The following is a 22004-nucleotide window of genomic DNA, read 5'->3' as shown; positions in this document are numbered from 1 at the left end:
CTTCATGCAACTTGGGCTCACACTTGCGCACTTTTTTTCCTTTTTGTTTTCTTTACAATCTCTGCAATGCAGGGCTAGATTGCTGCTTGGGGCACCTGATAGCGATGATGCATGTTCCCTTATCCTATCATTAAGGCATTTTCCCGTCTGCCCTATATATTGTTTGCCACAAGCCAGAGGGATATTATAAACCACACCTTTGACACACTCGCTGAATCTTGTTCGGTGTGCGATCTGGCATTGCTGCTTTTTTTTCTCGCCTGTTGACTCGGGCACACATGCTCATTGCCTTGTTCGGTGCAGAGCAAACAACCCGGACCCCGTGCCTCTTGCCAATCTTCATGAGGTTGTGGGTCAATCCATGAACATACGGAACCACTGCTAATTTCTCCCTTTCATTGCCTTCTTCAGGTCCACCTTTCCTTGCTTGCACTCCTTTCACTTTCCGCAGCAAGCTTTCAGCTACGCTGCTGAGCATCGGAACGGGGTAATCCGCATGTTTTAGCCTATCAATCTGCCGCCGAAAACTTGTCTCCATCTGATGCTCACACGATTTCTTCAGAGCTGACAAGAGAGCAGCACTCGATATTGCCCTTTTCACGGTCTTTGAATGGCTTGATGAAAAAGGGAGAAACTGTTTCTTCGCGCTAGGCTCGTACCTCCAACATAAGTGTCCGGGTTGGAATTCAAGGCGTAAGTCCAGGAATTGCAGCGAATCCTTGGCTGGAAGCTCGTGGGTGAATTTCAACTCTGGGCAGGTTTTGCGAAAGGTCTCCAGTACGCTATCCTTGAGTCGCTCAAAATCCGTTGAATCCTCTGTTCTGCACAGAACCAAGAAATCATCCACATAACGAAAAATCCGTGTGACGCGATTTTCTTTCACAGATTCTTGTATTCTCTTGTCGCATGCGGCCAGGTACAGGTCACTGAGTAGTGGTGCTACCTTAGAGCCGATGCTGACGCCTCTTTTTTGGACGAACAAGGAATCCTCATGAGCGACGATCGTAGAGCCAAGATAGGCGCGCAGCAGCTCTAGGAACCCTTCCACCGGCACTCCGGCCGAGTTTTGAAAAGAAACGACTCCCTGCTCTTCAATGGTTTCTCTAAGTATGGTCATCAGTTTCTTGTGCGGAATTGAATAATACATTTCTTCGATGTCAATCGAGAACCCGTACATTTCGGTCGTTTTGAACTCTTTTATCTCAGACGTTACTTCTTCCGACTTCCAGATTCTAAAAGGATCTTCTACCCTTAACAGGGAAAGTTGCTTGAACAGGTGCTCTGACACCAACTTCTGCCACGTGTCTGCTTCTGAAACGATGGCGCGGAAGGGGGTACCAATTTTGTGTGTTTTTGCGTTGAAAAACACCGACAGGGTGCAAATCTTGGTAGATTCTACCTTGGTATACAAACGGCTCATATTATTCTGTTCAAGAAGCACCTTGACTCTTCTTTTAGCTTCCTTCAGTTCTTTCTTCTCGACCTTGCGGAAATTTTTGTTGATGGCTTCTAATGCTCTTGTGTTGTAGCTGCCGGAATCGAGCACTACAAAGCCGCCCTCTTTATCTGAAAGACATAACTTTAAGTTATTCTCCTTAAGCTCCTTTACAGTCTTTTCAAAACTATGCTTACAATGTCCGCGTTCTTTTGAACGGGCCAAGACGTCAACACCTTCAGCCACAACCCGGCTAACGTCCTCTTCATTCGCTCTTGTTGCGACACGTCTTATAATGGCGAGCTTCTCTGCGGCGTGAAGTTTTGGGGGTAAGGCAAATTTTGGACCAAGTTCCAGTACTTCTTTTGAAGGACGTGAAAGCTGCACAGCTCCTATCGTAACTACTGGGTTCTTGCTTGTCGTAGCATGCTTCTTCCGGCCTTGCATACATATTTTCAAACTCGGTAGGAATCAAACATTCCACATGTGCTCCGCGCTAAACCTAGCGTTGGCCAAATGAAAACGATGAGATTTTTCGTCACAACACCTCACCTTGAGGAAGCCGGTGAATAAGCGGATTTGTCGCCACAACTCAGCTCTGATGATCTTCATAACTCTCCTTGCGTGTCCTTCGGAGGGCGAAAATTCTCCAAATACTGGCTTCAAGTCTTCACACAGTAAGTTCTTCTTGATGCAACGTGAATAGAAGCGGGCACGACAGGTGAAGAAAGCGATGTGATGGCACAATTGTTGCGGATCCAAAAGATGCGGGTAACATAAAGAAACGCTCAGAGTGCTAGAAATGAACGTTAAAAGAGTAAAAAACTGAGCTAGTTGGTTCATAATTCTTGGTGGGTACAGCCGAAATAACAAGACGCAGACACAGAAAGGAACACGTAGAACGTAGACGAAGCTGACTGTCAACTAAAATTTTATTGGAAAACCCGCGCTTTTTGTTTCCTTGTCAAAAAGATCTTGCTTTTATCTCCCGTGGGGTTCGTTCAAGAAGGAAATTTCTTTTCTTGATAGAGAGATTGATGGTGTACTAACGCACCGCTGTCCTGTTTCCCGTATCGCCAATGCCTCCAGGATCTCACGTGTCACTTGGTCTGCAAACCTTTTCATGACTTGAACTTCATGCAACTTGGGCTCACACTTGCGCACTTTTTTTCCTTTTTGTTTTCTTTACAATCTCTGCAATGCAGGGCTAGATTGCTGCTTGGGGCACCTGATAGCGATGATGCATGTTCCCTTATCCTATCATTAAGGCACCTTCCCGTCTGCCCTATATATTGTTTGCCACAAGCCAGAGGGATATTATAAACCACACCTTTGACACACTCGCTGAATCTTGTTCGGTGTGCGATCTGGCATTGCTGCTTTTTTTGCCTGTGGACTCGGGCACACATGCTCATTGCCTTGTTCGGTGCAGAGCAAACAACCCGGACCCATGCGGATTACCCCGTTCCGATGCTCAGCAGCGTAGCTGAAAGCTTGCTGCGGAAAGTGAAAGGAGTGCAAGCAAGGAGAGGTGGACCTGAAGAAGGCAATGAAAGGGAGAAATCAGCAGTGGTTCCGTATGTTCATGGATTGACCCACAACCTCATGAAGATTGGCAAGAGGCACGGGGTCCGGGTTGTTTGCTCTGCACCGAACAAGGCAATGAGCATGTGTGCCCGAGTCCACAGGCAAAAAAAGCAGCAATGCCAGATCGCACACCGAACAAGATTCAGCGAGTGTGTCAAAGGTGTGGTTTATAATATCCCTCTGGCTTGTGGCAAACAATATATAGGGCAGACGGGAAGGTGCCTTAATGATAGGATAAGGGAACATGCATCATCGCTATCAGGTGCCCCAAGCAGCAATCTAGCCCTGCATTGCAGAGACTGTAAAGAAAACAAAAAGGAAAAAAAGTGCGCAAGTGTGAGCCCAAGTTGCATGAAGTTCAAGTCATGAAAAGGTTTGCAGACCAAGTGACACGTGAGATCCTGGAGGCATTGGCGATACGGGAAACAGGACAGCGGTGCGTTAGTACACCATCAATCTCTCTATCAAGAAAAGAAATTTCCTTCTTGAACGAACCCCACGGGAGATAAAAGCAAGATCTTTTTGACAAGGAAACAAAAAGCGCGGGTTTTCCAATAAAATTTTAGTTGACAGTCAGCTTCGTCTACGTTCTACGTGTTCCTTTCTGTGTCTGCGTCTTGTTATTTCGGCTGTACCCACCAAGAATTATGAACCAACTAGCTCAGTTTTCTACTCTTTTAACGTTCATTTCTAGCACTCTGAGCGTTTCTTTATGTTACCCGCATCTTTTGGATCCGCAACAATTGTGCCATCACATCGCTTTCTTCACCTGTCGTGCCCGCTTCTATTCACGTTGCATCAAGAAGAACTTACTGTGTGAAGACTTGAAGCCAGTATTTGGAGAATTTTCGCCCTCCGAAGGACACGCAAGGAGAGTTATGAAGATCATCAGAGCTGAGTTGTGGCGACAAATCCGCTTATTCACCGGCTTCCTCAAGGTGAGGTGTTGTGACGAAAAATCTCATCGTTTTCATTTGGCCAACGCTAGGTTTAGCACGGAGCACATGTGGAATGTTTGGTTCCTACCGAGTTTGAAAATATGTATGCAAGGCCGGAAGAAGCATGCTACGACAAGCAAGAACCCAGTAGTTACAATAGGAGCTGTGCAGCTTTCACGTCCTTCAAAAGAAGTACTGGAACTTGGTCCAAAATTTGCCTTACCCCAAAACTTCACGCCGCAGAGAAGCTCGCCATTATAAGACGTGTCGCAACAAGAGCGAATGAAGAGGACGTTAGCCGGGTTGTGGCTGAAGGTGTTGACGTCTTGGCCCGTTCAAAACAACGCGGACATTGTAAGCATAGCTTTGAAAAGACTGTAAAGGAGCTTAAGGAGAATAACTTAAAGTTATGACTTTCAGATAAAGAGGGCGGCTTTGTAGTGCTCGATTCCGGCAGCTACAACACAAGATCATTAGAAGCCATCAACAAAAATTTCCGCAAGGTCGAGAAGAAAGAACTGAAGGAAGCTAAAAGAAGAGTCAAGGTGCTTCTTGAACAGAATAATATGAGCCGTTTGTATACCAAGGTAGAATCTACCAAGATTTGCACCCTGTCGGTGTTTTTCAACGCAAAAACACACAAAATTGGTACCCCCTTCCGCGCCATCGTTTCAGAAGCAGACACGTGGCAGAAGTTGGTGTCAGAGCACCTGTTCAAGCAACTTTCCCTGTTAAGGGTAGAAGATCCTTTTAGAATCTGGAAGTCGGAAGAAGTAACGTCTGAGATAAAAGAGTTCAAAACGACCGAAATGTACGGGTTCTCGATTGACATCGAAGAAATGTATTATTCAATTCCGCACAAGAAACTGATGACCATACTTAGAGAAACCATTGAAGAGCAGGGAGTCGTTTCTTTTCAAAACTCGGCCGGAGTGCCGGTGGAAGGGTTCCTAGAGCTGCTGCGCGCCTATCTTGGCTCTACGATCGTCGCTCATGAGGATTCCTTGTTCGTCCAAAAAAGAGGCGTCAGCATCGGCTCTAAGGTAGCACCACTACTCAGTGACCTGTACCTGGCCGCATGCGACAAGAGAATACAAGAATCTGTGAAAGAAAATCGCGTCACACGGATTTTTCGTTATGTGGATGATTTCTTGGTTCTGTGCAGAACAGAGGATTCAACGGACTTTGAGCGACTCAAGGATAGCGTACTGGAGACCTTTCGCAAAACCTGCCCAGAGTTGAAATTCACCCACGAGCTTCCAGCCAAGGATTCGCTGCAATTCCTGGACTTACGCCTTGAATTCCAACCCGGACACTTATGTTGGAGGTACGAGCCTAGGGCGAAGAAACAGTTTCTCCCTTTTTTCATCAAGCCATTCAAAGACCGTGAAAAGGGCAATATCGAGTGCTGCTCTCTTGTCAGCTCTGAAGAAATCGTGTGAGCATCAGATGGAGACAAGTTTTCGGCGGCAGATTGATAGGCTAAAACATGCGGATTACCCCGTTCCGATGCTCAGCAGCGTAGCTGAAAGCTTGCTGCGGAAAGTGAAAGGAGTGCAAGCAAGGAAAGGTGGACCTGAAGAAGGCAATGAAAGGGAGAAATTAGCAGTGGTTCCGTATGTTCATGGATTGACCCACAACCTCATGAAGACTGGCAAGAGGCACGGAGTCCGGGTTGTTTGCTCTGCACCGAACAAGGCAATGAGCATTTGTGCCCGAGTCAACAGGCAAAAAAAGCAGCAATGCCAGATCGCACACCGAACAAGATTCAGCGAGTGTGTCAAAGGTGTGGTTTATAATATCCCTCTGGCTTGTGGCAAACAATATATAGGGCAGACGGGAAGGTGCCTTAATGATAGGATAAGGGAACATGCATCATCGCTATCAGGTGCCCCAAGTAGCAATCTAGCCCTGCATTGCAGAGATTGTAAAGAAAACAAAAAAGGAAAAAAAGTGCGCAAGTGTGAGCCCAAGTTGCATGAAGTTCAAGTCATGAAAAGGTTTGCAGACCAAGTGACACGTGAGATCCTGGAGGCATTGGCGATACGGGAAACAGGACAGCGGTGCGTTAGTACACCATCAATCTCTCTATCAAGAAAAGAAATTTCCTTCTTGAACGAACCCCACGGGAGATAAAAGCAAGATCTTTTTGACAAGGAAACAAAAAGCGCGGGTTTTCAAATAAAATTTTAGTTGACAGTCAGCTTCGTCTACGTTCTACGTGTTCCTTTCTGTGTCTGCGTCTTGTTATTTCGGCTGTACCCACCAAGAATTATGAACCAACTAGCTCAGTTTTCTACTCTTTTAACATACACGATTCGCTGAGCGACCAAAGATTGCTCCTTCTGATTGTGAACAAGGCATTCCTTGTTAATAGAAAATCCCCGCTCGACAGACGCATCTCCATGCGAAAGAGACAGAATCATTTTCAAAAACGTGAAGAGTGCTTTGTTCGAACTACAGATGCCCGCCCAAAGGGCATCCAGCCTATGCGTGCTCCTATTGAAATTTTTTAATGTCGCTTGCGTCGAGGCTAGGGAGCATACATGCTTGTAGGACCGCATCGCCCGGTGAGCTTCTTCTCCTGTCATTCATTGCTGCTCCGTTGTAACTTCAAGTGCATCATTTAGACGCCGTTCCCAAAGATCGCGAATCAGCGCTCACGCGGGATCCAGAGATGACGATCCCCTCGTCAGCTTGAACCTCAACGGCGACCTCTCCACGATCGTTTTGGCGCAGTTCTTCACGAAAGTGGCGCAGTCCCTTCTGAACCCCAAGATAGCCGAATCTGAAAGTTTCGGGGCCTTTCAGAGCGCATTTTTCATAGCAAACCCAAGGTCCACCTTGGGGGTCGCAAGTACGTTCGCAGTCAGTTCTATGTCCACCTTGATCAACTTCAAAGGGCTGACCGCTGCCATTATTACTTCCTTCTTCACTATTCTACTCATTAGTGATCTTAGAAGGTTCTCCAATGCTGCGCCAAGAAATGGAAGCATGGGCGAGTCGGTCTGGAACTCAGCCTGGAACTCAGCCAGGAACGGCTGCAGTTTCTCCGCGATGCCAAGCATAAAGGTTAGCTTTGCAGACAGCAGAGGATCGCGAAAAACTGTTTCGACCACGCAGCAACTGGAGCTGGTCGGTCGGTTATCCTCGTTTCGGCACGACTCGACGTACACTTTTAGGTACGGCAGAATCTCAATAGCTCTTGAAATTACACGAACATTTTCAAGCCACCGCACAGCGCAAAACTTCATAGGGTAAATGTTGCTCCCGGTTATGCGTGCGTATGCAGCGCGTCGGGCAGGTATACGAGGGGCGTTCAATAAAGATTTCCCCTGACCCACTTCCGGTGGACGGAGAGCAACGAAACTTCGCAGATTTATTAGTACTTCTCTACATAGGTGCCACCCAGGGGCACACACTTCTCCCGTCTTTTTATGCAACTCTAAGCACCTCGCTTGTAGAAGTCGACAGGTTGCTCCAAAAGCCATGTTGTGACCTCAGCAATCAGAGTCTCATCACCTGGAAAATGCTTGCCCTTCAAATTTGACTTCACTGTTGGAAAGAGATGGAAGTATGATGGTGCGAGGTCGGGTGAATAAGGCGCATGCGGTAGAACTTAAAAGCCGCAGCAGCGTGCTTCCATCTGGGCAACATGTGAGTTCTGAACTGGGGCGTTGTCTTCCGGAAGGCGGACACCTTTGGTGAGCATGCCACGTCTCTTGCTATAGAGGGCCTCGTGCAATTTCCGCAGCAGTGAAGAATAGTATGCCCCAGTAACCTGGCACCCTTTGCTAGAAAATCCATCAAGACTACTCCGTGTTGGTCCCAAAAGACTCCGAGCATGACCTTGCCCGCCGAGGGCTGGGCGCGTGCCTTCTTTGGAGGCGGTGAGTCCAAGTGCTTTCATTGCATCGGCTAGACTTTAGTCTCCGGATCATAGTGATGGGCCCAGCTTTCATCCTGTGTAATCAGTCTGTTGAAGAAGTCCTCCTGGTTTCCATGGCATATGGTCAAAAGAGCCTGGGCGCATTCGACTCGTTCCTGCTTTTGGAAAGGCGTGAGCAGCCGGGGAACCCAGTGAGCGGATACCTTACGCAGATGAAGATGGTCCTAAATTATTTTTTCCACGGACCCCGCACTAATCTTGACATTTTCGGCGAGGTATCCAACGGTTACGGGGCGATGATCTAAAATGGCGGCCTCCACTTGATGGATGCTGTGTTCATCGATAGCGGAGTGGGGTCGTCCTGAAATCGGAGTAGTTTCCACCGAAATCCGACCACATTTAAATTGACAATGTCAGTTCCTCACTACATCATATGATGGGGAATCCTCCCCATAAACCTCTTTTATCTCATCGAACGTCTCCCTTGGAGTGCGGCCTTTCAAGTACAGGAACTTGATGACTGCTCTGTATTCCACTGCATTCATTATCACACCTCACACCACTTCACCACCTATAAAAGAAAGACCGTTATTACTTGAGAGTTGCACATTGGCACGTGACCTATACTGACTTGAGTCATTACATATGCGCAGTTTCAGCATCCTGCAATAAATAGAACTGAGTCAGGGGAAATCTTTATTGAACACCCCTCGTACATTTGAATAAGTTGTACAAATCCCGAGGAAATTCCACGAGTTGCCAACCTGTTGCCGCACGTCCGGTTTTGAAAGCGCCGTTCACAACATGAAGGCCACAGCTACCAACTTCGAGAATACGACGGCCGTCGCTGGATTCACAAGTTCTTGTTTGATCTTACGGAGAAATTCTGCATTTACATTTCGCCCATTTATTGAGATGTGAAGAATTTTTGATCGGGAGAGTCCATCTGTGGAAGTTTTAAAAGCGGACACCAATTCTTCCGCCTGCGTGCGCCCCAGAAAGCTTCACATCAAGTAGCGCGTTTTGACGCTCTGCTCTGCATCTGACCAAAAGCGAACCATCACGTCAATTTGCTCTCTTTGTGCAACTTTGTTTAACGATTTGTCAAACGCCACGACTAGCTAGGTGGGAGGCTTGGCTTACTTCCGACATGAAGTTCTCCTTGAAGAAAGGTGCGGGGCCATAGACAATAGTATATCCTACCTTGTCTTTGCCAAGCCGCATTTTCTTGGCTGTAGCTGATGATGGGAACAGAGAAGCTGATGCCGCGGCAGAACAGAGAGACATGTGCGTCACAACAGCGTTGAGGCACCACGTCACTTCAGCATTTACGACTTTAAGTCACGCTGAAAGATATCCTTTGCTGTACGGTCGGGCTCGATGTTCATCGCCGTAGTTGAAGCACTTGAAGGATGCGCAGAAACAGACGGCACTGGCTCAGCATTGGTCACAACGGTGGCCGGCGATGTCAAAAATGAGGCTACAGAGAGTGTCCCGGCTCCGGTAACGGCCAGTGGGTGCTTCTTACTTTCAGCGTGACTTGTCACCGCTCGTCTTCCCATGTTGCTAAGCGAAAACTGCTTTCTGCATAGCGCGCAGTGCGGTGCGTTTGGGTTACTTTCGATGGGCCTAATCCAGGCTGCAATTTCGCAATGTTTCGCATTCGTCCAGTCCTGGACGAAAGTGCACTTGAAGGCCGTCATGCTTGACACGTCGCACACAGCGTGCCTGCGGCACCAGAGCAGTCATTAAAACTAAGTTGGTTCAAAACGGCGCAGCTAAGTACAGACAGACTTCGTTGCTTCGCCAGCGTCGCCAGATCGCGATAAGGCGGGAAACTATTCTCCCCCCCTCCCCCCTCCTCCCAAAGCTGCGCTGCTTGCATCGCGTGTGTGCACCACCTGCGGCAGAAATGGACGCTTCCATCAGCGAGACGCGCAGGGAGGAAGAGTTCACTCAGAAACACAGCAAAACAAGGGGAGGCCGCTGGCCGTCGAACAGCGCACGTGCGGCCAATAGGAAGCTCGCGCTCTGTCTTCGCCCGCTCCGACCCTCAGGCCGCTCCCACCAGGACGGACGCTGAGGGCGCGCGAAGGGAGAAGACGGGCGCACATCGGCTCCGATTCTGATCGCTCCTTATTGCGGTCTGTCAACTCGGACCCCACGAATCTTGGCACCATCGTCTCCGCGAAGATCAGCGGCACAAGTGGGCCCCACTTCCATCAAGGTGGGCCCATTTTTGACGAAATTCTGAGATTTTGAAGCTTTCGCCCACCGCCGCGGCGCTAAGCCTAACGGCGGCGGGGCGTTCGCCGGCGTTCGCCAGCCCCGGCTGGGGATTCCCCGGCGATGGCGGCTCCAAATACGGTTACCGGCTATGATCCGCTGTCCATGCAAGTCGTACGCATGGAAACCATTCAACCCGAAGACCTTCCAACATCGGAAGATGACTATTTGGCAGATATGGTCAAAATCTGGAGACGCCGGCAGAAGACGAACGCTCCCAAGCCAACTGGAGCCGCCGCCCAGCACCAGGCGACAGTTCGGTCCCCGCACGCTTCGCAAGGAAGTGTCGGTGGCGCGGCTTTGAAGGGCGCAACTTGCAAACCCCAGTGGCGGCCGCAGCAGACGCCGCGCATTGGACGCGACGACCTCATCGTGGTGCTCAAGCCACGCAAGACGCTGGATCTGAAGGCCACCTTCGCTGCAGGTGAAGCCGGAGTTGCCGTGCGCAACATCATACGGGACTGTGGAGAGGTGCAACTCTCTGTATGGCCCGTGTGGGACCAAAATGTGCTGGTGTGTGGCGTGAACTCTGTGCCAGCCGCTGAGAAGCTCCTCGGCGATGTCACGCTGACGGTCGGCGACCGCCAGCTTCAGTTTCGCGGGCACGCCAAGGCTTCTGGCGAGGTCTGCAAGGGAGTGATCAACGTTCACCCCGGCGAAACGTCGGCCTCCCTCAAGCAGAAGCTGGAGTGGAGACACGGAGAAATACTTTCTGTGCGCAAGCTGGGCGGCACCGCCATCGCAGTGGTCACCTTTCAAGGGAAGAAGGTACCCCGCCAAATCTTCTGCAGCGACCAGGGCATTCCTGTGAGACTGTACAAGAAGACGATCCCCGCCTGTCATCGATGCGGCACGGTGGGGCACCGGGCTGACATCTGCCCGCGGCCGCAGTCGGGACGCTGCGGCCTCTGCGGCTCTCAGGTGGCCACCACACCCAAGGGCATAGCACAACATGAGTGCACCCCCCGATGTCTGCTGTGCGCGGGTGCCCACTTCACCGGTGCTGCCGGCTGCGTCGGCAACTACCGGAAACCGATCAAGCCGGGACCATCACAGAGTCAAAGCAAGCGGAAGTCGGCTCAGAAGCAAGCTCCGCCCACCATGCCAAGGACAGCAAGTCCACTTCTGCGCCGGGCAAGTCCGGTCATGTCAAGACGGCTGTGAAGTCCGGGACTAAGGCGAGGTCGCCGAACTTCAGCGCTGGGGATTTCCCGCCTCTAGCGACCGCCCAAAACAAGGTGAGCGATTGGGCTAGGGCTGCCTCCGGGCCTCTTTCTCCCTCCCTCTCTCCTACGGAAGCCGCCCTACAGAGGCAAAATGTTGAACTTAGGCGCCAAACAGAATTCCTAGTGCGGAAAATCCAGCAGCTGGAGGCTAAGTTAGAGGGACGTAAAGAACCTCAAGCTGGTCCTTCCGAGCCTATAGAACTAGCCGAGCCGGAGGACCGAGATGAGAGTGCCTCGGTCGCATCTGGGCTGGCAAGCATGTCGCAGCAGTCGGCCAGCACAGTGGATGGTAGGCTGCCAATGGTGGAGAGCCGCCTGTACAACCTGGAGAGCGAAATTGATGCTCTGCCAGATAAAATCATGGAAGCGGTCCGGGACTCCATTCAGCAACTTCTTCAGGCCGAATTGGCAAACATCATGCCTGCTATAGTGGCACAGATTGCTGAGACAGCTCTCTCTCTCGTTCAGGACCAAATTGGAGCTCAACTCAGTCAAAGCCGCTCCCGCTCGCGGTCTCCGCGACCAGACCTCCGCAGGCGGAAGGTGGTCCTTCGCCAGGCCACAGGCTCACTAGAAAACATTCCGGCCGCGCTCGCTCCGGACGTGCTGGCGCCTCTGCCTGAGGCCCCATCACCTTGGGGGGTGGGACCTGGCCCCCAAAATTAAATAATCACGTTCACGATGGCTAGCCGACCCCAGCGGAAAGCCAACAACAATTCGGAGCAATTCGAGATCATACAGTGGAACTGCAGGGGTCTACGGAGCTGGAAGAAACGGTCACACCTCCAGCTCTACCTGCAGTCTCCCGGTACCGCACCGGCGCTCCTAGCTCTTCAGGAACCCGGCGCAGATGCTAAATTCACAGGGTATAGCTCGTTTCAAGGCGGTCCTACAACGTGCATCCTGGTGAACAAAGCGTACACCGCAGTCCCAGTAGACCTCGAACTGGAGACTGAACAGGAATACAGTATGGTCAAGGTCCTGCCGCTCAAGCGCCGCGACCCATCAATACATGTCCTTAACATTTACTGCCCCCCGCATAAGCCGCGCGTGACCTTCAACGAAATCTTCTACCGCGCGCTCAAATCGGCTGACAAGGAACCTCTAGTGATCGTTAGGGACTTCAATGCTCCAAGCCTACATTGGGGCTACCACTTTGAGAAGGCCAGAGGATGCAAGCTGGCGGAGCTCATCTCCACACTTCGTCTTACACTCCTCACGGATCCGTGTTGTCCCACACGTGTGGGCAACTCGGTTACGCGAGACACATGCCCTGACCTGACTCTCGTTACGAACACCAGAGACGCTACCTGGGAGAACCTGGGAGAGACTCTTGGTAGCGATCACTGCCCTCTCCGGGTCACTCTTCTGGCGAAGGCGGCTCGCAAAAAGTGGGGCCACACTAAATTGACCGATTGGCATAAGTTTCGAACAAAAGAGATACCTCCGGTGCTCTTTTCCGGCGGATATGCGGAGTGGGCAAAGCAATTAGACACAATACAAAGACAACACGTCACGACACTTCAGACCACTGAAGAGATCCCTGCAGTGGACAATCACCTCCTGCACTTGTGGGAGGCTCGCCGGAGTCTTACCAAACGGTGGAAGAAGCAAAAGCTGAATCGCAAACTTAAGGCTCGCATTGTCGACCTCACGGAGCTGGCTGCGGCGTATGCTGCCCAGCTCACCGATTCAAACTGGATAGAGAAGTGTAATTCGGCAGCGCGTCAGATGAGATCGAGAGGAACATGGCGCTTCTTTCGTAGTCTCATCGACCCCACTCAAACGAGAGGGGAGACGCAAAGACGGCTCCGGCGGGCTTTGCACGGGTACCAAGGTACGACGGCTCAACTCGCGGACACTCTGTGCGACAGATATCTCTGCCGCATAGAGGACCCAGTTGGGCCCGAGTACGAGTGCGCGGGAAAGCCGAATCCCGACATTGATGCCCATTTTGAGTTACACGACCTTAAGGCGGCTTTAGCTAAAATGCGGCGAGGTACGGCTCCGGGTCGGGATCGCATAACAGTCAATCTGTTGGCCAACCTCCCAGATTCGGCCTACCTCCACCTGCTAGGGTACATTAACCAGATTTGGGACGGGCGTCCACTCCCTCCCGAATGGAAGACCTCCTTGGTCACTTTCATCCCTAAGCCAGGCAAGCCAGTGAATACCGACAACCTGAGGCCCATCTCACTAACCTCTTGTGTGGGCAAGCTTATGGAGACGATGGTTAGGGATCGCCTCTCTCCACACATAGAGACCAAGGGCCTCTTTGCAGACACTATGTTCGGGTTCCGACCGCATATGTCAGCGCAGGACGTCCTCCTCCAGTTACACCGCTACATAATACGACCCACTGCCATGCGCCACAACGACAAGGCCATCCTTGCCCTTGATCTTAAGGGGGCCTTTGACAACGTTCGTCATAGCAGCATCTTGGCTAACTTGAGTACCACTGATTGTGGGCGCAAGGCATTCGCATATGTAAGAGACTTTCTCTCGAAGCGTCAGGCTTTCCTCAAGATTGAGGATGACGAATACGGACCATACACGATGGGTACACGGGGTACACCCCAAGGGGCGGTCTTGTCGCCACTTCTTTTCAACATTGCCATGATGCAGCTTCCCCACCAATTGGCCCGGGTGGAAGGCATTCATCACGCACTATACGCGGACGACATAACAATTTCGACTACCGAAGGGAGCCTTGGGGAAATGGAGGACCGCCTTCAGCGGGCCGCCACCATAACCGATAGGTACGCTATCGGCTGTGGTCTCCAATGTGCTCCCGCAAAATCGGAACTTCTGCACATCAGATCCGATCCTAAGGACAACACGAGTTAGCAAATCTCTCTGACGGGAGGCCCCATCAAAGAGGTCGGGGAGCTCCGCATACTAGGTCTGTTCATCCATAACAGGCTCAGCCCGGAATCCACTATTGCCAAACTCAAGCGCGTAGGCGAACAGGTCGGACGCATGATCCATCGCGTTTTTAACAAGCGCGGCGGGTTGCGAGGCAGGGACGCGCTTCGGCTCGCCCATGCCTTCGTGACCAGCAGGATCCTCTACTCCGCTCCCTACCTTCGCACTACGAAACAACAAGAAATAAGAATCGACACCATCGTTAGAAAGGCTACAAAGCGAGCACTGGGCCTTCCAGTGGCCACCTCCAATGCTAAGTTGTCGGCGTTGGGGGTGATCAACTCCTACCAGGAGTTACGAGAGGCCCACCTCGTGAACCAATATACGCGACTCTCGCAGACGGCATCCGGGCGCCGCCTGCTAGACCGCTTGCACATCCAACACGAGTGCACTCCAGAGGAGACGTGTCGGATTCCGGAGCTATGGCGTCACAAGCTCTGGGTCCCTCCACTCCCGCGCAACATGGACACACATACACACGAAGGCAGACGAGAGGCGCGCGCTCGGGCCCTCGAACACCAACACGGCATTTCACAATGAATAGCAGTGGTTCCTGATGCTAGGGGAGCAAAAGTGCACAAAACAATTCCTTTTAATCTTGAAGCCTGAGTGCGCTGATTTTGGTGACAATAAATATGAATTCACTCATTTATATCACTGAGCATAGAAATGTCTCCAGGACAAGAAAGGAAAACTTGTTCTTGTTTAAATCATTGTGTGTATATTCCAGCAGTGTTAGTGGCTGGAATAAAAAAGTGAGGATAAGTAGGTGTTTTTTTCAGTATCAACCTAAACAGGTACAGATGTCAAATATTATACCAGGTCACCTCCGTACCACCCGGCCCCAAGGCGGCGAAAAGCCCTCCTAGTGTGACGCATGTGAAAAGAAATTCGGCGAGAGGAATAATTTGAAACACTACAAGAAGGCATTTCACAATGAATAGCATTGGTTCCTCATACTAGGGGGTAAGAGTGCACAAAACAATTCATTTTAATCTTGAAGCCTGAGTGGGCTGATTTTGGTGACAATCAGTATGAATTCACTCATTTATATCACTAAGCATAGAAATGTTTCCATGACAAGAAAGGAAAGCTTGTTCCTAAGTAAATCTTTGCGTGTTTATTCCAGCAGTGTTAGTGGCTGGAATAAGTCAGGATAAGTATGTTTTTTTTTCAGTATCAACCTAAACAGGTACAGATGTCAAATATTATACCACGTCACCTCCGTACCACCTGCCGCCAAGGCGGCGAAAAGCCCTCCCAGTGTGACGTATGTGAAAAGAAATGCGGCGAGAGGAAAAATTTGAAAGACTACAAAAAGGCATTTCACAATGAATAGCAGTGGTTCCTGATGCTAGGGGGCAAAAGTGCACAAAACAATTCCTTTTAATCTTGAAGCCTCAGTGGGCTGATTTTGGTGACAATCTATATGAATTCACTCATTTATATCACTGAGCATAGAAATGTTTCCATGACAAGAAAGGAAAACTTGTTCTTGTGTAAATCATTGCGTGTATATTCCAGCAGTGTTAGTGGCTGTGAAAGGCCCCTGCTGTGAGCACCACGCCCTGTACCCTTTGTGCAGAAACCCCCTTTCACTTGGTGGAGGTGCGGATTTACTGCCTTCTTGGCACTTCAAGGCCGTCCGCTTCTGAATTTCACCATGCCTCAAGATTCTGAACAGCCGCCGATCCTTCTGCCACACACTACTGCCCCACAGACGCCGACAGTCGTCTGCGCTGGAGCTTTGCGCCAGCGCGACCCCGCTGTCTTCAGCGGTACTAGAGACCACGACGTAGAGGACTGGATAGCCTCGTACGATCGGGTCAGTACCCACAACAAATGGGACGATCCTCTAAAACTGAACAACGTCATTTTCTATCTCACGGACGTTGCGAATCTGTGGTACCGCAACCACGAGCCTGACATCACATTGTGGTCCGCCTTTAAGCGAAATTTCGCTGACGTCTTCGGCCGGCCTGCGGTGCGCAAGCTGCGTGCTGAGCAACGCCTGCGTGCTCGGGCGCAGCTGCCCGGTGAAAATTTCAGCAGTTATATTGAGAACGTGGTGGATCTGTGCAAACGTGTGGATGCTTCGATGCCTGAGCGCGCCAAGATCGACCACATCCTGAAGGGCATTGACGACGACGCATTTCAGAAGCTTCTCGCGAAAAATCCAGCCACCGTCGTCGACGTCATAGCACAATGCGAGAGCTACGACGAACTCTGTAAGCGCCGTCTTCTCACTCGCTCTCCACTCTCTCCCCAGGAACCTCTGGCCGCTTTGACGTCTGCCTCCGACCAATCGCTACTGCTGCCCCAGATCCAGCAGTATATTCGCGAAGAAGTTGCTCGACAGCTGTCTCTCATCCACCCGAGTACTGCCGCCTCCTCTCCTCTTGTGCCTTCCCTGCAGCGCGTCATCCGCGAAGTGGCCGAAGCTCTTCCTCCTCCACCTGAAGTTCCTTCCGTCCCTCCTTTGACGTACGCCTTCGCCGCAGCACATTATAGCCAATCCACCCATTTGGCGGCGCCCTTGACGTACGCCGCCGTGGCTGCACGACCTGCGGCGTTACCACCTCGTCAGCCTGTTCTGCGCCCGGCTCCGGCCCCACCAGCGGCTCCGATTCATCCTTCCCCTTCGCGCCACATTAAAACCCTTGGCGCACACCGGACAATCGTCCTATATGCTTTTGATGTGGCTTTCCCGGACATGTGGCCCGCCACTGTCGTCGCCGCATGTTCGCCCCTACAGCGGTTGCACCTCCTGCCTGCTCACCTCAGCTGCTCCGTTCTGTTCCACCTCCGAAGCCTACGCCACTGACGATCGTCCGTACACGACCCGTCGCCCCCGTCCCCACGTCGCCGTTCACTTTCACCTATGCGCCGTCGCCCTACATCTACTGACGAGGGAAACTAAATTCCGCAGTTCCCGAGGCAAGAACTACGTGCTGTTCGAACAGCTCAAGGCCTCAACTTTCTCCCGCGAACATTCTATTGGTTTCAGTCGATGGTTTTTCTGTGTACGCGCTTGTCGATACGGGTGCTGCTGTGTCTGTGATTCATGAGAGACTGTGCCGTCGGTTACGAAAAGTGACGACATCATTTTGTGGTTTGTCGCTTCGGACTGCTACCGAAGACAGGATTGCACCTTTGGCCGCATGCACAGCGCGGGTTGTCATTGCCGACATTTTGTACAGTGTTGAGTTCGCGGTCCTGCCGTGTTGTTCCCACGACGTGATTCTCGGGTGGGACTTCCTGTGAAAAAATAACGCCGTGATAGATTGCGCCCGCGCAGAGGTAGAATTTTCTGCATTGTGTGACGAACCGGCCGACCACCACCATTCCCTGTGTCCGCAGAAAATTACCGTAACTGAAGACGTCGACATCGCTCCGGAGGCTTCAGCGTTTGTATCCCTCTCGTGTCCTGCCACACCTGCCGTCACCGTTTTATTTACGCCGTCGGCTTCGTTCGTCCATCGCAAAAACCTGCCACTGCCGTCTGCTGTTCTCGATGTTCACGGAGGTCTCGCTACAATGGTTATCTACAATCCGTCTTCCTGCCCGCTTACCCTGCTGTATCGGGAATGACGCACGTGCCATGCCTGGTGCGGCGATTCATCGTGCTCGCCTAGATTAGATATGCGCCTTGGTTGCCACACCCCTTGCGGCTATAAAAGCACTGTACGTTCAGCAATAAAGTGCATTTGTTCGCTGGCCACCTCGACTGATACATGGTGTCAGAAGTGGGGTAGCTCACGTCGGGGGGGCCTGCCGTTTGAGGATAAGACTGCAGCGACCGAAACACGATGGAGCAACTGCTGAAGCTTCCTGAACCACTGCTGTTGTCTGGGAATATTGCCAAGAACTGGGAATTGTTCCAGCAGAAATTCGAGCTTTTTCTGGAAGCAACGGAATCTCCAAAAGAGCCCCGAACCACGGCCGCCAAAACAGCACTGCTGCTCAGCACTGCCGGAGACGACGCATTGGAGGTATTTAACAACTTCCTTTTTCTCGAGGGCGAGAACAAGCAAGATTATGCTACCGTTGTTAAGAAATTCAAGGAGTACTGCCAAGAACAACAGAATGAAGTCTATGAGCGGTACATATTCCGATCCAGAGTGCAAGGCGAAGGGGAGTCATTCGAGCATTTCTTGCGGGACCTCAGAAAACAAGCAAGAAGCTGCAATTTTTCGGGAATAGCTGATTCTTTAATCCGCGACCAAATAGTGTTTGGCACCAGTAGCCCACGACTGCGTGAAAAGCTCCTCAAAGAAAAAGACTTGACCCTTGCCAAGGCTGAGCAGATTTGCAAAGCGGAGGAAACAGCATCGCTGCATAACGATGCCTGGGCGCAGCCCGATAAGCACGTGGCGCTAGTCATGAAGCGGTCTGAGCAGGTTCGCAAAGCGGAGCACGCGCTGCAAAAAGAACCGTCGGCACAGCCCGATAAGCAAGCGATGCAAGACAATCAGCAATCTCGGAAATGCGCCAGATGCAACCGTTTACACGCCATACCCGGCAGATGCCCTGCGTTCGGCAAAACGTGTTTCATATGCCGAGGTGTTAACCATTTCGCAGCTTGCTGCAAAAAGGGCCCGCAAATCCGAGAAGTTGGCGAGGAGCAAGACAGCTTCGACATTCTCGATGTAACAGTCTCGAGCATCGACGCAAGAGCGGACTGGGTAGTACATGTGAAAGTAGCTGACCAGATGGTTAACTTAAAAGTGGACACGGGATCTCAGGCCAACTTGCTGCCCTACTCTATCTACCGACGATGCGCGCCTGCGGAAAGTGCTGCAAGTGGCAGAAAAAGCAGGCTTAACTTTCAACGCTGAAAAGTGCAAGGTTGGAGTGACTGAAATTAAATTCTTGGGTGACGTCATTAGCCACGATGGAATAAAGCCTAACCCAGCGTTGACACAGTCGTTGAGGGAGACTCCATGCCCAACGGATAAAGCCGCGGTCCACAGAATGCTAGGAGTAGCAAATTATTTCAGCAAGTACTTGCCTAATCTCGCAGAACGTACTACGCTTCTTCGCAGCGTCATCAAAAAGGACTCTGTCTTCGAGTGGACCGAAAACCACGCTAGTGAGTGGAGGATGATCTGCGACATGCTTAGCAGTGCGCCTCTCCTGGCGATTTTCAACCCAGCCAGAGAAACTAAAATCGTGGCAGATGCATCAAAGAACGGTTTGGGGGCTGCACTTTTACAGCGCCACGGTGAAAACTGGCGGCCAGTCGCTTATGCCTCGCGTCTAATGGCCAGCTCAGAGCAGAGGTACTCGCAAATTGAAAAGGAAGCGTTGGGGATAACGTTCGGCTGTGAAAAATTTCATCACTTCGTATACGGACGTAAAACTGTTATCGAGACTGACCACCGTCCACTGCTTGGTGTTGCAGCGAAAGGAATAAGTGATATGCCACCCAGGCTTCAACGTTTTTTCTTGAGGCTAATGGCTTATGATTTTGAACTGCAGTATGTACCAGGAAAGAGATTCTTTCTCGCAGACATGCTATCAAGGGCTTTAAGGACAGCGACCAAGGACTACTCCGACGACACGGAAGATGTGGAAGTCCACGCGGTTGCAGTCATGTCAACCTTGGTAAGCGCTAGAACACTGGCCCGTCTGGCGAAAGCAACGGCGGATGATCAGGACTTGCAGTCAGTGATGCGCTACATTAATGGCCAAGGTGACATTGTGGGAATAATGAAGCCATTCGCGTCCGAGCTGTCATTGATTAAAGGAATTGTATTTAAAGGCAGCAAAGTTGTAATCCCGAAGTCAATGCGAAAGGAAGTTCTTGAACGTATTCATGAGGGACACATGGCCTTGAACAAGTGCCAAGCAAGATCCAGGGGCCTAGTGTTCTGGCCGGGGCTGAACTCTGATATCAAAAACCTGTTGCAGAGTTGTGCGGTTTGCCGCAAATATACGTACAAACAGCAAAGTGAGCCTTTTATGATCAGACCTACACCGGCCCATGCATGGTACCGCGTAGGCGTCGACATTTTTCAGTACGGAGGGAGCTCGTACCTGTCGGTTTTTGATGCCCATTCGAACTTTCCGGAAGTGGAGAAGCTGACTCGTACGACATCCAGTGCCGTAATTGAGAAGTTGAGCGCCATCTTTTCAAGACACGGCATTCCAATGGAAGTCCACACGGACAACGGGCCGCAGTTTTGTGTCTTATGAATTTGCTCTCTTTGCATCCAGGTACGACTTCAGCCACGTCACGTCGAGCCCCGAGTTCCCGCGATCGAATGGACTCGCTGAGAAGGGGGTTCAGATTGTGAAGAGAATCCTAAAGAAAACGGAAGAAACAAAAGAAGACTTCTGGCTCGGGTTGCTCAACTACAGATCCGCTCCACTCGAAGATGGCCGCTCCCCTGGTGAACTCTTGCAGGGCAGGAGGCTTCGCACTCTGCTCCCAGACTTCAGGCAGCAGCCAAGCATACCAGTATTCAAGCGAGCCCAGGCAGACACTCGGGGGAGAACGTTACCACCTCTCAACACCGGCGATGTCGTGAGAGTACAGGAAAAGACATGGAATCGCCGCGCTCAAGTTACCGGAGAAGTTGCTCCAAGGTCTTATCGAGTAGTTACCGAGGACAACAGAGTGCTACGTCGCAACCGACAGCATCTGCTTCCAACTGGTGAGCTGTTCCAGCAAGAAGCCCCCGAATGTGAAGACCGGGAGAGCGAACGAGCGTGTGAAGCACTGCAACCCACGGCACCTGCTGCAACTGGAGAGTCGCCTGTGAGCTCCGAGAACATTCCGCAGGCGCCGCCGCCCGTGACTACGACTGGACCGACTGTGAGCTCAATGGCTCCGCAGGATCTTGCATTGCGTCGATCTACCAGAGATAGGAGACCACCGCAGCGTCTGCGGTACGACCGCAATTTCAACCAAGTACTTGGCGTCTCTTCTCCACAGGAGGGAAGATGTATCGGGAATGACGCACGTGCCATGCCTGGTGCGGCGATTCATCGTGCTCGCCTAGATTAGATATGCGCCTTGGTTGCCACACCCCTTGCGGCTATAAAAGCACTGTACGTTCAGCAATAAAGTGCATTTGTTCGCTGGCCACCTCGACTGACACACCCTGCTACGTGGCGAGTCTCCTGGTTCAGTTCAACCTGCCCACCTTCTCTCTAACCTGGATGACCCTGTGACCTCCCGCAGTTCCTCCATCAATGCTCTTCATCCTGATTCGACCCCTGATCCGTTGCCCGATGCCTTCTTCCAAGCCGCCATCGACGACGCTCTTCCTTCCCCCTACCGGAAGCAGCTCTTAGCTCTTCTAGACACATTTCACTCCGCTTTCGACGTCGCTCACGCTCCTCTAGGCCGGACTTCCACCGTCGCTCATCGCATTGAGAGCGGCTCTCTCCCGCCTTTTCGCCAGCGGCCATATCGTGTGTCGGCGGCAGAGCGCCGCGTGATTAGCGAACAAGTTGAGGACATGCTGCACCGAGGTGTCATCCGTCCGTCTCACAGCCCTTGGTCGTCGCCGGTGGTACTTGTCAAGAAGAAAGATGGTTCAATCCGATTTTGTGTCGATTACCGCCGCCTCAACAAAATTACCCACAAGGACAATTACCCTCCTCCCCGCATCAACAACGCTCTTGATAGCCTCCTAGGCGCTGAGTACTTTTCGTCCCTTGACCTACGTTCCGGCTACTGGCAAGTACCGACGGCTGCACCTGACAGA

General features: G+C 51.4%; 1 pseudogene; it reads left to right on the top strand.

Annotated features, from left to right (window-relative positions):
• The first annotated feature begins 18095 nt into the window (after positions 1-18095).
• Positions 18096-21588, top strand: LOC149367577 (uncharacterized; annotated as a pseudogene).
• The last annotated feature ends 416 nt before the right edge of the window (positions 21589-22004 follow it).

The sequence above is a fragment of the Amblyomma mixtum genome, chromosome 1, assembly GCF_055824585.1.
Source record: "Amblyomma mixtum isolate Tamu chromosome 1, ASM5582458v1, whole genome shotgun sequence".
Lineage (NCBI taxonomy): Eukaryota > Metazoa > Arthropoda > Arachnida > Ixodida > Ixodidae > Amblyomma > Amblyomma mixtum.
The sequence above is the reverse complement of the archived record's forward strand: the minus strand, read 5'-3'. Positions and strand labels throughout refer to the sequence as shown.